The sequence below is a fragment of the Schistocerca americana genome, chromosome 3 (genome assembly GCF_021461395.2).
Source record: "Schistocerca americana isolate TAMUIC-IGC-003095 chromosome 3, iqSchAmer2.1, whole genome shotgun sequence".
NCBI lineage: Eukaryota > Metazoa > Arthropoda > Insecta > Orthoptera > Acrididae > Schistocerca > Schistocerca americana.
Genome location: NC_060121.1, coordinates 822,157,597 through 822,172,261, shown reverse-complemented (window position 1 = coordinate 822,172,261; position 14,665 = coordinate 822,157,597).

Genomic DNA, 14,665 nt, shown 5'->3' with positions numbered 1-14,665 from the left:
ACAACATTGGCGGCTATTGGCAACAGGGGCGGGAGTGGAGGTATCCAATGGTGAGCACAGCATGAGGCTATAGAGCATAGTTGAACTGATTAGTCCACAAGTAATTCACAATAGTGCTACAGTGCTAGTGGTGGTGATACAAAGCAGAGCAATGCAAATGTAAACAAAGCAAATATTGCATTAGATCTACAACAACAGCTGCCGAAATTGAAATATCGTCAGATATGAACGCCAGGAATTTCACAGGGTTAGAAAGAGGTGGCAGATGAAACATTAGCGTTTGTGCAAGATGAGTCAGTGGAATGAGTGGCGTCGTATATGATTGACTCTACAGACAATGTACGTGAGGAGTACGATGATGACGTTACGTTCATAACAAGTGAAATTGATACTGAAACTGGTGTCAAGCCATGCAGTTCATCATCGTTGCCGGACAGGGAGCCACAAATTCCCTCTACAGGGAAACGTAGTAAGGGGCAATCGTTTTGCATGGAATGGATACATGGAAGATCATCCACACCATAGTAAAAAATAATTATGAACTGTTATCTAATAATTCTGCAGCAATACGACCGTGTAGTGCATAAAAAGAAACTACGGATGTCCAAGGGAATACAAGGCGCACTTGCTACAAAAACTGGTAAGCTCTATACAATGTACGGGATGTGCCTGATCCGGCTTACGACGTTATGCACATCAAATCGCGATGATGTAGATTGCAGACACTTCAACGGAAGCTGTGAATGGTTGCATAACTTCAGTGGTACAGAACTGCAAGACGTCCGATAACGAAATTTCAAGCAATTGGTCTCCTTGACGGCTCACAGTAAATTTCGGAATCGGTTCGAAAATTTGTGGATGAGGCAAACAGACTTATCCCGTCGTTCAGTAAGAAATTTGTCTTCAATTCAGAACATCGGGATTTGAAATGCACATGGAAGGAACCGTGGAAACTAGACGTACCAACTGAGTTTATCAAGATCAACCAACATCAGTGCCTTAACTCATTCTTCAATTAAGAAGAATGTTAGTCCGGATGTTAAATTGGCTGGAAAGTTGTTTATTTGCTGCAAGATGTTGGAGGTGCTCTGTCCCCTACGATTCTTTTTCTTGTGCACGGTCTTGCAAGCGCTGTAGGGAATATCGACGGCACAACAAGCGAGAGTGTGAAAATGGATGTAAGAGAACTAGAAGTACCGTATGAGCACTGCCTTTGGCCAACAGCTGATCAACGTAACTTGCTTTTGCTTGATTCCTGGATTGCGTATCAAATTATACTCATTTACAGCAAACTATCCGTTGTGAGAATTGCAACTCATACAATCTGCAACCACTGGATGTTTGTTTTCTCCGTGCCCATAAAACGTATTATCGCACTACCTGCAGTTAGATCTTAAAGGATAGCCAGTTTCGTGGTAAGCTCCGCGACAGACTGTTTCGCATTCGGTTGCATGCCATCACATTCCATAAGTTCTCACCACCCCGTTACACCAATATGATTCTATTTGTCTTCTTTAAGAGTGGGTACCTAGCTGCACATCCTGCATGGTTAGAAACCCCAAGAACTTTGCCTTCGATCTTGATGGCACGAATATTTGTCATCACTGTGGCGCGCCATTCGTCGTTCGTAGTTCATGGTGCAAGCTATTAGTTTGTTTTGAATATTTATTGGATGTGGATGATGTCCGTTTTGTGAAGTGTAACATATACATCTCCAAGAAGCTTGATATCTGCACCTCCCAGACACACATTTTCTGTCTCCCATCTGACGCACATGGTGAGTAATTAATAGCGTGTATGTTTCCTGTCGTAACTGTCAGCACAACACTTTCAAATGAGCCTTACTAAAGACCGAACTTGCAACCTCGCATTGAAGCAGTTCCTTGTTAGATCTGCTGTTGACAAATGGACGCGAACTTTTCAATTCAGTTACCGGAGAACAGGGAACCCGTTGTCATAAGGCCGTTACCTCACCACTGAATACGGCTGTAAATTTGAATAGAATGAAAGGTAGGAAAAAGTTTCTCTTATTTTGATCAATGATCACAAAATAGTTAGGACCAAATAATTTTGTGATTATTGACGGAAATAAAAGAAATTTGCTCTACTCTTTCTGGAACACCTTAGCATTCATGACCATGTCGCAGCTTGTCCTATGTAGGAAGGTCTTTCTGCGAAGCACGAGTGGCAAGAAACAGATTTCACATTGCGTATGCAGCCTGCCCTAACAACGTTGAGTATTAATGGACAAAGATTTCACGGTAAATGATAACAGCCAACCAGTTGCAGAATAAAGATTTATTGAAGTTCTTGACCACGGTTTCGGTATATCTAAATATACCTTCATGAGAAGCAAAAATACACCTAAACAGGAAGCAAAAAACTTAGCAACATGACTGCGATAGAAGGAAAAAACACTTATAGCTTTAAGTAATCATGAAAATTACCAAAGTATTAATAGCACATTTGATGCGCATGAGTATATGTCACGGTGTTTTAATGTGCGCGAGTGTCTCGCTCACACCGCGAGTGGCCTTTCTCGATGAAATTGTCTGCCTTGGTGCTTCCATACCCTCTTCACGCTAGTTCTAAGGCTAAGTACTGATAATATGTCGTGTTCGCATCGACCATCTCTTTATAATTATGTTGTATAGATGGAGGTGATATTTTAATTTTAACTACTGACAACGCCTTTGGCACGATTGTTTCATGCATCTCCACTGCAGGATGTTTTTTTAGTAAGTTACTAAAAGTTTTTGCGCTTTTAATGCTTCACTAATTTTCATGGTTGCTTAAAGCTTTAAGTGTTTTTTTCTTTTATCTCAGTCAAGTTGCAAAGTTTTTTGCTAATGAAGGTGTCTTCCTGTTCAGGTATATTTGTGCTTCTGATGAAGGTATATTTAGATATACCGAAACCGTGGTCAAGGATTTTAGTAAATCTTTATTCTGCAACTCTTTGGTTGTTATCATTTACCGAGAAGAGTATCAACAGTTGCTGCTTCAGCCATGTTTAAAATTGTGAATGAACAAAGTTCAAGAGCGTTATCAACTATGCGCTAGACAGGTGTGTGAGGAGCGAAGTTGTGAGGAATGGAAGAGACCCACCGTGGATCGACAAGTGTGTTAGGATGCTACCGCGAAAACTAAGGGATCTTCACGGACAATTTAAACATATACAAAGCGTCATAAGACAGGCGAAAATGAAATGCAGTTAAATTCAGTGTAAGGAAAACAATAAGTGACGCGTTCGACGAATTCGAAAGTAAAGTTGTATTTACCAACTTCACAGAGTACCCTAAGACGTTTTGATCATATGTTAAACCAGTAAACAGATCGAACCTATCCCTCCAGACCCTCTGTGATCGTAATGATACTGTATGGATTACGACACGGGAAAGGCCGAAATACTTAGCGTCTTTTTCCAAAGCTGTGTCTCAGAGGAAGATCGCCTTGTAGTGTCTCCTTACAATCGTCCCACAAACGTCAGACTGCCTGAAATCGTGCAGCAGAGGGAAGGCCACTGGACCTGACGGGATACCACTATCTCTTCTAGCAGCAGCGTACTGCAGGCCTCTGGAAAAGCGAAGCGTTCCTGTCGTTTCGAAGAAAGAACGGGTTATCCCCATTTTTAAGGAGGGTAGTCGAATAGACGCTTGAAACAGTATCGGCCTATAACTCTGACGTTGGTCTGTTACAGAGATGCTGGTCGCTGTGGCCGAGCGTTTCCAGGCGCTTCGCTCTGGAACCGTGAGACTGCGACGGTCGCAGGCTCGAATCCTGCCTCGGGCATGGATGTGTGTGATGTCCTTAGGTTAGTTAGGTTTAAGTAGTTCTAAGTTCTACGGGACTGATTGATGGTCTCAGATGTTAAGTCCCATAGTGCTCAGAGCCATTTGAACCCTTTTTTTTTTTTTTTTTTTTTTTTTTTTTGCAGAGATGGGGAAAACTTCTTTTCAGGGATAGGATCAGAACTGGTCACTCACTGGAATGAACGTGCAAAATAAATAAAACAATGGCACATTGCCTTCTACTTCAGGTCACGAAACCTGTATTTTTATTTGATTTGATCCTGTCTTGAAAGAACATATACAGAATAGTAATAATTTTGCGATATGTTTCTTATAATTTCTAAATATAAGAGTTTTAAGTATTATCTGGTGCAAAACTTGCAAAACCCTTAATATTTCTTATCCAGTGGAAAAATGTTAAGAATGAAAGCTGATTCTTGTTGTATACTGATACTTTTTTGGAAAAAACTACAGTATAAGGATTATAACATACCTCTAATTAAAGTGCATTTTTAGTCGTCATTAAGAGTCAAAATTACCGAAAATGTAGCCAAAAAGGAAATATTAATGAACAATGTCATTTATAAATAAAATCTGACGAATTTAGGCGAAGTGAGTCTGTTTCTCTTCTCAGTGCATGTTTGTTCCGCTTATTAAAATATTCGTTCACGGGGCTCTGATGTTGCTGTGATACGTAACACCTTTAGAACCAACTGATACAGCGTTGGCCACTGCAATTTTCTTGTTGCTCGCCGGTTTAAGGGATCGCAGTGTCTAGGGAAATGTCTCTATGCTAAACATTTGTCCAAGTCGACAACTGCTCCACTTCAGGGTATGACTTGCTTGGAGCTGACCAATAGTTTCATCCTCCCAGGTTGATGAAGTCTCATGCATTAAGGTGGTAACTGGTTGTGAAATGAGCTGTTTTTTCCTGTTGAACGGCCAACGCTTTCAGTTTTGCAATAGCCATCATATAGCAATCCTGAAATATTTGGTGTGTTGAAAATCTTTGCTTTTTGAATCGGCGTACAGTAACATTGCCTGACCGATCAGTTCGTTAATGGACATAACCCAGAACAACTCTGAGAACCCTTTAAGGAAATTATAAACCAATGATTCTATTGCTTGAGGACATTATTTTTGTCTTGAAAAGATTTCAGTTGCTGTTCCATTAATCTTGGCAATATTTTCATTTTTGAATGTGAGACTGTTTTGTCTGAGGACACCTCTTTAGTTACTTCATCGAAAACTTTCTAAATTGTTATAGTCTGTTGCATTATCTGCAATCTGTATCTTTCAAGTTTAAGGTGATCGACTTCCCTCCTAAAATAGCTAGGGAAGAAATTATGGGATCTTCATTTAAAGTAAATCCTTGCAACATTTCGTAAGTAGAGTTCTATCTGTTTGGGACATCTTGTTTTAGTTAGCATATGTCATTCTTAAATTCTCTTACGTTTCAGCAAGTTTGCTTAAAGCAAAGCGTCTCTCCATAAAAAACACAACTCTTTTGACCTCGTGAACGGTTTTCTACATGGTCTTCTGAATTCTGTGTTGCAGAGTGAGGTTTAAAGAATGTGACATGTGGAAGTTTGAGAAACATGGCTGTTAATTTCATATTTGACGCATTGTCTGTTATTAAGAAGGTGATTTTAAAATCTATATAATATTTGACAATAACGCACTTTACCCAGTTAGAGATACTTCCTGCAGTGCGTCTGTCTTCGAACTGTGAGCACTGTAAAAGTCATGACTTTACTACACTCTTCTCACCTATGAAACGTGCAGCGAGAGCATAGAAACTAATGTTGTTTACACTCGTCAGCGCATCAGACGAGAGGCAAACTGCCTTTGCAGTGGGCAAATCATTTTTAATTTTATCAAATAACTCATGATGCAAACTTTGCATTAGAGAGTTTGACAACGGTTTTGACGTGGTTAATTATAATTTCGGCAAAGCACATACGAGGTGCATTCAAGTTCTAAGGCCTCCGATTTTTTTTCTCAGGACTGGAAAGAGATAGAAACATGCGCATTGTTTTAAAATGAGGCCGCGTTCATTGTCAATACGTCCCAGAGATGGCAGCACCCTACGGGAGATGGAAATTTATCGCCAGCGGCGAGAATGAGAACTGTTTTAAATACTTAAAATGGCGACGTTTTCCTTACTTAAACAGCGTGCAATCACTCGTTTTCTGAATTTGCGTGGTGTTAAACCAATTGAAATTCATCGACAGTTGAAGGAGACATGTGGTGATGGTGTTATGGATGTGTCGAAAGTGCGTTCGTGGGTGCGACAGTTTAATAAAGGCAGAACATCGTGTGACTACAAACTGAAACAACCTCGGGCTCACACAAGCCAGTCTGACGACATGATCGAGAAAGTGGAGAGAATTGTTTTGGGGGATTGCCGAATGACTGTTGAACAGATCGCCTCCAGAGTTGGCATTTCTGTGGGTTCTGTGCACACAATCCTGCATGACGACCTGAAAATGCGAAAAGTGTCATCCAGGTGGGTGCCACGAATGCTAACGGACGACCACATGCCTGCCCGTGTAGCATGTTGCCAAGCAATGTTGACGCGCAACGACAGCATGAATGTTTCGTCGGTTGTGACAATGGATGAGATGGTGATGCCATTTTTCAATCCAGAAACAAGGCGCCAGTCAGCTCAATGGAAGCACACAGATTCACCGCCACCAAAAAAATTTCGAGTAACGGCCAGTGCTGAAAAAATGATGGTGTCCATGTTCTGGGACAGCGAGGGCGTAATCCTTACCCATTGCGTTCCAAAGGGCACTACGGTAACAGGTGCATCCTACGAAAATGTTTTGAAGAACAAATTCCTTTCCTGCACTTCAACAAAAACGTCCGGGAAGGGCTGCGCGTGTGCTGTTTCACCAAGACAACGCACCCGCACATCGAGCTAACGTTACGCAACAGTTTCTTCGTGATAACAACTTTGAAGTGATTCCTCATGCTCCCTACTCACCTGACCTGGCTCCTAGTGACTTTTGGCTTTGTCCAACAATGAAAGACACTCTCCGTGGCCGCACATTCAACAGCCGTGCTGCTATTGCCTCAGCGATTTTCCAGTGGTCAAAACAGACGCCTAAATAAGCCTTCGCCGCTGCCATGCAATCATGGCGTCAGCGTTGTAAAAAATGTGTACGTCTGCAGGGCGATTACGTCGAGAAGTAACGCCAGTTTCATCGATTTCGGGTGAGTAGTTAATTAGAAAAGAAATCGGAGGCCTTAGATCTTGAATGCACCTCGTATATGTATTAGATCCAGTCCCTTCAACTATAGAAAAAGGAGATATTCTCTGCAAATCGTTTTTAAATACTCTACATCTATTACCATTCTTCTATTTAATGTGAGCGACTTTAAAATATTAAAAAAAAAATTGCTTACTGGTTGTACGGAGAAAATAGTTGAGGGTGAGAGCACGACAAAAGGAAATACATCGGGACTGAGTCCCGAACCTGACGATGGCTTTCTGAGAGGACACAGTAACCCCAGGTGGAAGCAGACGTCTTTGAGAAGGATTCACGAGGAACGATATCTCGAATTTCTGCATCGACTGAAGGGGATCTTGGTCGACTTCCTGACCCACCTCGTCCCAGACGTACTGTAGGGTGCTTCGGTTTCAGATGGCTCTCCAGGTTTGACGGTGAGACAGAAGCCATGGGAATTATCTGCTGGTATTAGATGCATTTTAGTTTCCTCCCGTTTTGGTAAAACAGTACCGTCCATCGCTCGTAATTCTTCTGGTTGAAGCAATGTGATTGAGATATTGTTCTACAGCACTTGAAAGTAAGCTGGAAAAATTAAAATATTTGTTGTTAACAGAGACATTTTAAACTGTAAAAAGTTAAAGTGAAAACAAATATACATGCAGCACACTCTAGAGTCAGAAGTTACAGATGTAGGTTGTAGTACGTTATCACCTGCGAAACGTAGACCCACTATCGTGTAGCTTGTATCACATACGAAAAGATCTGAAACATTCATAGTGATTAAGGAATTCGAGAAGACAAGTCCGAGAATATCCGAGGTTTTCAATGCAGAAAGATAAAAATTTTGAATCATGTGGCATCAGAATTTACGCTACATAACCTGTGAACAAGAGATGGCAGGATAATGGTGCGGACAAAAGCTGGAAAAGAGCAGTGCAAATGAACTACAAAACCTGTGCTTCAGGGGCTCAAACTTGACTACTCATGCAGTCACAGGATGTACTAGTGTGTCTACATTGTTACCGTAGAACATAGTTGGCCATTTTGACGAACTCCGCTGTATATTTCAGAGTATCGACATCCATGTCTTTCTTCTAACGAACGTGGACATCTGGCGCAAACCAAGTATGCTATCCAGTTCCGTAAATAAGAACTTCATAGTCCTAAGACACCACAGAAGTAAGTGATGACGAGATGGTATAGCGGCATACAAACGCTCTGACTTATTACTGCCCATGCTACGCATATCCAATACTAATGAAGACAAACAAGTCGAGCCGTGCGGGGTAGCCGCGCGGTCTTGGGCGACTAATCACGGCTCGCGCGACTGCCCCCGTCGGAGGTTTGAATCCCTCCCTTTGGCATCGGTGTATATGTCGTCCTTAGCGTAAGTTAGCTTAAGTTAGATTAAGTAGTGTGTAAGCCTAGGGACCGATGACCTCAGTGGTTTGGTCCCATAGAACTTAACATAAATTTACAAACAAGTCTAATATAAGTTCGTAAATATAAAATCCCTGAAGGAATTTATTTAATCTGCATCCTCTACAGACCTCCGAAAGTAGGCGGGAGAGCTTGTTTTATAACTGTCCTTTCAAAATTCGATCCGACTTACGAGCATACAAATAATGCTAGTAACACACACACATACATATATATATATATATATATATATATATATATATATATATATATATATATATATTTATTTATTTATTTATTCTGTCCCTTTACTTCTAGTTGTATTTTCATCTTCAAATGTAACAGTATTTCAGCTTGCAACTACCCATAATGCAGCCTATAGTAACACTCTCTTACGTGTATATTTACCAAGAAATCCACAAGCAAAACAATTCGTACCTGGAATCAGCTCACAACATCGTATTCATGAATTACTCTCTAAAATACCGAAGGAATAAACTTTAACTGACAACATACAGTGACTTTAAGTGTATCATTGTACCTGAAGTGGCTTCAGGGATGGAAGAGATAATTTGGTAGACGACTTACATTCCATTGTTGGACTTGAAAGGCAAGCTCCATGGATTTACTACCGAACTTACTCGACTACACAATAAATATGCTCCTACAAAGACCAGAAGCCCCAGTTCATTACTCTGAGAGACACTGCACATTGTACTTACAATAGATCTCCTACCAATGAAAATAAAATTGATTAGAAGCAAGAAGCAAACATAGGCAATCACTCTGAAAGAAACGATAACTAAGACATGCCAATACAATAATCTAAAAGATAAAGAGCAGATGCTCTATGGAGAATCTTGTGTGATCCAGAGATATATAGACAAAGTAGAAGCTGCAGCTGTACCTTCAGATCAGCATTTGCTCTACAGGACGGCATCACAGTCCAAATGACCATGTTTATTGTTGACCCACTACTGTTGGCAGTAACTACTGTTCCTACACCTTGAAGTTCTTGCCTGTACAACTCAGCAGAAACACTCGTTCCCCTCAGAATACAAGCACTATAGATCCGATTGCTAAGAAGAGCAGCTGGATACATTATTAATGACGTTATTACCCATTGGGCAGAAGGTATACAGGAATGCCGAGGAAAATCATCAATTTAAACCAAGAGGAAGTAACAGCCAAATGACTAATACATGCAGAGAGAGGAAGAAGTTATATCATATTAAAAATATTATGATGTTTTGAAGTACCTGTGATTTCAATATTTTTTTGTAATTACGTATCAGACTCTGGTCCAATCCAAGAAGGGTCCTGAATGCGCTAATCTGTTCAGGTTAAATAAATAGTTAAAAAATTAAACATAACGTACAGGTTGTCAAAGGGTGAATGGTCAGTATTCAGGAACAGGACCGACCATTTCAAGAAAAAAACTCATGTGAACATATGAACTACTCCGATTGGTTTCCAAGATAAAACATATTGAATGTACATTGTTATTTACTTTCTATATTATTCGGTACATTGTCATTGCTTACAACGTACCGTAGCAGTGTAGTGAAAGTCGAGACAAATAATTTGATATAGGAAATGTGGGCTATGAGGTCGGGAAACTATCTCTGACTGGCTTAGAAAACCTACCTACATCTCAGTGCATGCACGTCGCGCGAGATTTATACGATTTTCTTGCTCTCAAACTATAAGTCCTAGACATAAAAGGATAGGACCTTTATATAGGAAACTTAATGTAGTTCAATTTTGTATTTCAACACGTTTTTGATCTGCGGATTTCTAGTTTTCAAGAAAAACGTACAAAATAAACTTTAAATGTGTTACATCTCAGAAACACTTTGGAAAAGAGCATATGTCCATATTTAGTCATGCTTAAATGATCGTTCCTGCTTATTGACGATTCCTCCTGAGGCAACTTGCATACACGGACTATCATATATGATAAAATAATCATGCATTACACAAACCTTTACTTTTTTATAAAAATTTGAACTTGGAGCACAGAGCACAGAGAACAAAGTGACATTTCAAGTCGCCATGTGATCTGCTCCGTGGGATTTGATACGTGAGAGTGGTTGGGGAGCAGCGAGCAATCCGATCCATAAGAGTGGTGTGAAGAAGTGAGCTAGTGAGCTACTTGTGATCCAATCCCTGAGTACAGCCGGCCGGAGTGGCCGAGCGGTTGTAGGCGCTGCAGTCTGGAGCCGCGCGACCGCTATGGTCGCAGGTTCGAATCCTGCCTCGGGCATGGATGTGTGTGATGTCCTTAGATTAGTTAGGTTTAAGTAGTTCTAAGTTCTAGGGGACTGATGACCTCAGAAGATGAGTCCCATAATGCTCAGAGCCATTTTTGAACCCTGAGTACAGTGGAGAGTGGTGAGCTAGTGGACAGCTTACAGTGTGATTAATGAGAGTGGTGGGAGCACCGACCTCTTGGGAGAGGAGTGATTATTGATTCACCATACGATACACTCCTGTCTCACTTTGGTTGAAGACCATATGCAGCTTATATGATCAGTGACAACACAATCCGAATGCGATGCTAAGTCAAAAGATAATAAGTAACACCCACTCAAAAGTATTTTAATGCTTACTGAGCTTATAAAAAATGAGATTTCCTTTTCAAAATAAGGGCAGAAACATGATGCTGGAAGTGATTTCTAGCGTAATACTACGTTCTAAAAACCTCTTACTCAGTAGTCTCGGTAGGTCCATGGGCAGTGTGGCAGCTTGTCAAATGAAAGGACCTGGTTCGACCCTCAGTTGAATCGAAGGTTTTTTTTTACGGTTTGTGAATGCACATGTGCACACGATTTATAATACAATTTTTGTACTTTGGGAAACGTTCTCTTAAGGATGTAGCATGGGGCGCCATTGCCAGAGCCTACCGAATAATTTTCATTCTGCTTATTACAGCCACCAGAAATGCATTGTGAAATCAGATGAACTACCATTCATTTTTTCTGAATCGCCAATCAATCACTCCTCAGAAACATCTGTCTCTATGAATCAATGTAGGTGTGGACTGCCCATCTCTACTCCGCTGCAGAATGTTGGAAGATGTTTCATGATCACATGTTATGCCATTTGTGGAGATCGAGAAACTTCTCTGTAGAAATCAGCACAGGTTCTGGAAACAGCGCTGATGCAGGACTAGTTCGCTCTGTTCGCGCAGGAGACCCAGAAAGTGGTAGGTAGTGAGCCCACGTAGATGCCGTGTTCCTTGACTTTCGTAATGCATTCGAAACACTTCCACACTACAACCTATTGAACAAAATACGAGCGGATAAACTGTATCTTTCTACCGAGAAGTTTCAAACAAAAAGAACTCAGTATGTCAATGGAGACACATCTTCAGATGTAAAAGTGACTTTGGACATATCCCAATGGAATGTTGTAGGCCCTTACTTTTCACAACATACATAAATGACGCAGTAGACAACATTGGAAGTTCTATGAGGCTTTTTGCTGATGAAGCTATTTTATACAGAAAAAGTCCCAAAGGTAGCCAGTAGTAGCTAAGTTCAGGTTAACTTACAGAGGATCTACTCTTGCTGCAGGGAGTGGCCACTGACCCGTCAACCAATCGCAGCAAAGGGAAATGCCAAACAGAGATTCACTGGGAGTATCCCTAGGAAATGTAGTCCATTGAGAAAAGGAGGTAACTTACATAACCGTCGTTGAACCAATATTTGAATATTGCTCGTCAGTGTGGGTTCCACGCCACAAGGAATTGAGGAAATAGAGAAGATCCAAAGATGAGAAGCACGTTTCCTTACTGGTTTATTTAGTAAGCACGAAAGCGTCACGGAGAGGATCAACCAACTCCAGCGGTGAGGACTGCAAGAGAGGCATTCTGCGTCCCGTATACAGTTTACCATTAAAGTACTGAAAGCATGTGCTCCTACAAGAGCCAACAAAAATATTGCTACCACCTATGTGTATTTCGCGAAGAGACTGTAAGGATAACTTTAGAGAGATTCGAGGATACATAGAGACTTAATGGCATTCGTTCTAGCCGAGAACCATTCATGACTGCAACAACCATGGGGGAAAGGAAAAGTTGAACACAAAATACCCTCAGCCACACAACACAACATGTCTTGGGGGGGATTACAGATGCAGATTTAGAAGTAGACCTAATCAAAAGTAACAGAACGCCCATTGCGTAATGCGATATTAGCCACTTGATGCCACATGATAAGGAGCCACCCATATAAGGGAGGTGAAGAATCTGTAGAGAAGCAGTAATAACAGGAGAGCTCATTGACGTCAAACGAGGACTAGTCATTGAATGTCTACTGATTAACAAGTCCATCAGGGATATCTCAGCATATTTAAAGCTGTCTAAGTCGAATGTTGCGATTGTGAAATGGGAACACGGAGCTACAATAACAGTTAAACCAACACCATGCTTGTAAAAACTGCATAAATTCTGAGGCAGGAATCCTTCGCTAGTTCCAAAGCTCTACCAGATGTTCAGCTATCATAATGACTGTATTTAAGAAGTTAAAAAGAACTGAGCATCCCCCTATAAGCCACACGTTCAGTGCCACTCGCGAATATCCTGGTCACATAAAGAAGGACGCCACTGGACAGTAGATAACTGGAAACGATTGAGAGAAGTGATGAATAACGCTGTACCAAGTTCCAATTCAATGGTGGTTTTGGTTTGGCGAGTGCCTGGAAACGTTGTGCACCATCATGCACATTACCAGCTGTGAATTGCAAAGGAGGTGACGTTACTGTATGGGGTTTTCGTGGTTAGTCTGTGGTCCCTTAATTTCACATAAAATGCATTTCATGTGGGCGGATATGAACACATTTTACAGCATGATGGTTTGTATCAGTGAGACAATGCATCTTGTCATAAAGCGCCATCTATGACTCCATGGCATCCCTAAAGTGGTCTGATTAGCCCAGTTTCAAAACCTGAAATCAATGGAACGGTCGACTTTGCTCCAGATTCTTCCTGATTTGGTTTCGGCGCAGGTATTGAGACAGCTTATTGGATGTGTGCCCAACAGATTTCAATCGGTCAAAAATGTGAAGAGTGGACATACTTCATATTAATATCCACTAATAGGTGTTCCAATAATTTTGATCTAATAGTTTATAGCGTATATTTTATATGCCCTTAGTACTTGGAGGCAAATGGACATGTTAAAAACTGATATGCGCAATATTAAATTTTCAAGATCTAACCATTTCCCAATCCCAAAGATATACTGTTTCCTTTCTCTCATCGGGCGCCCCTTCCCCCCTCCCACCTTCTCCTGCTGTACCAGTTCACCACATTCACCAATCTGTAAGTTCCAAACACCATAGTCGATAGGCTATAGTAATCAATACCAAGACTCACTTTTGCCCTTTACTTTCATAATCTCTCTATCTTCGAATTTAATTTAATAAAAGCTTTATTCATACCTACTTTTTTCCTATTTATTTAAATATCTCTTCATACATAGTTTATAAATTTTCTCTAATTTCTGTATAATTTGTGTAGTTCAATATCTTTATGTCAATCAAACAGTGGACTACGAAATCATGTTCCGTTTACATGACACATTATGTTTACAGTTTATATACATATCTGTAAGATCTAATAGATTTAGTACATCCGTAAACACACTCATGATCAGAAAAGAACAGGACACCTTTAACGACTAGACAGGACGTTCATATTCACAGAACATGTACATTAGTATGTACTGTAGAAAAGATTAGCATTTCAGTCATCTCGGTTCAGCATGTGTCCTAACACCTAGTATGCACAGGGTCCACCATGGGTAGTGATAACTTGTTCCATGCGTGACTGCATTGACGTCTATAAGGCGCAAATGGCATCCTGTGGTATAGTCATCCACGCTGCATTCATCTGGTTTCGAAATTCATCTGTGGTTCATCTGTGGTTGTCGGCACTGGGTCATTGTACTGCACCCGCCATTTCACCATATCCCATACATTTTCGACTGGCGATAAGTCTGGTGATCTGGTGTCCTGTGGCAAAAGGGTGACATCCTGTGACACCAAGAAGGTACACATTCATACAATAAAATGTAATCATGCATTGTGTTGCTGCAAAGTGGCATCTGAAGTGTTATGCAGAAAGGATGTGGTCATAGTCTCATGATGTCATTCACATAGGTCACACTAGTCATAGTGCCCTGAACATGCACTAACTGTGATTTGTGGTTTTACCCA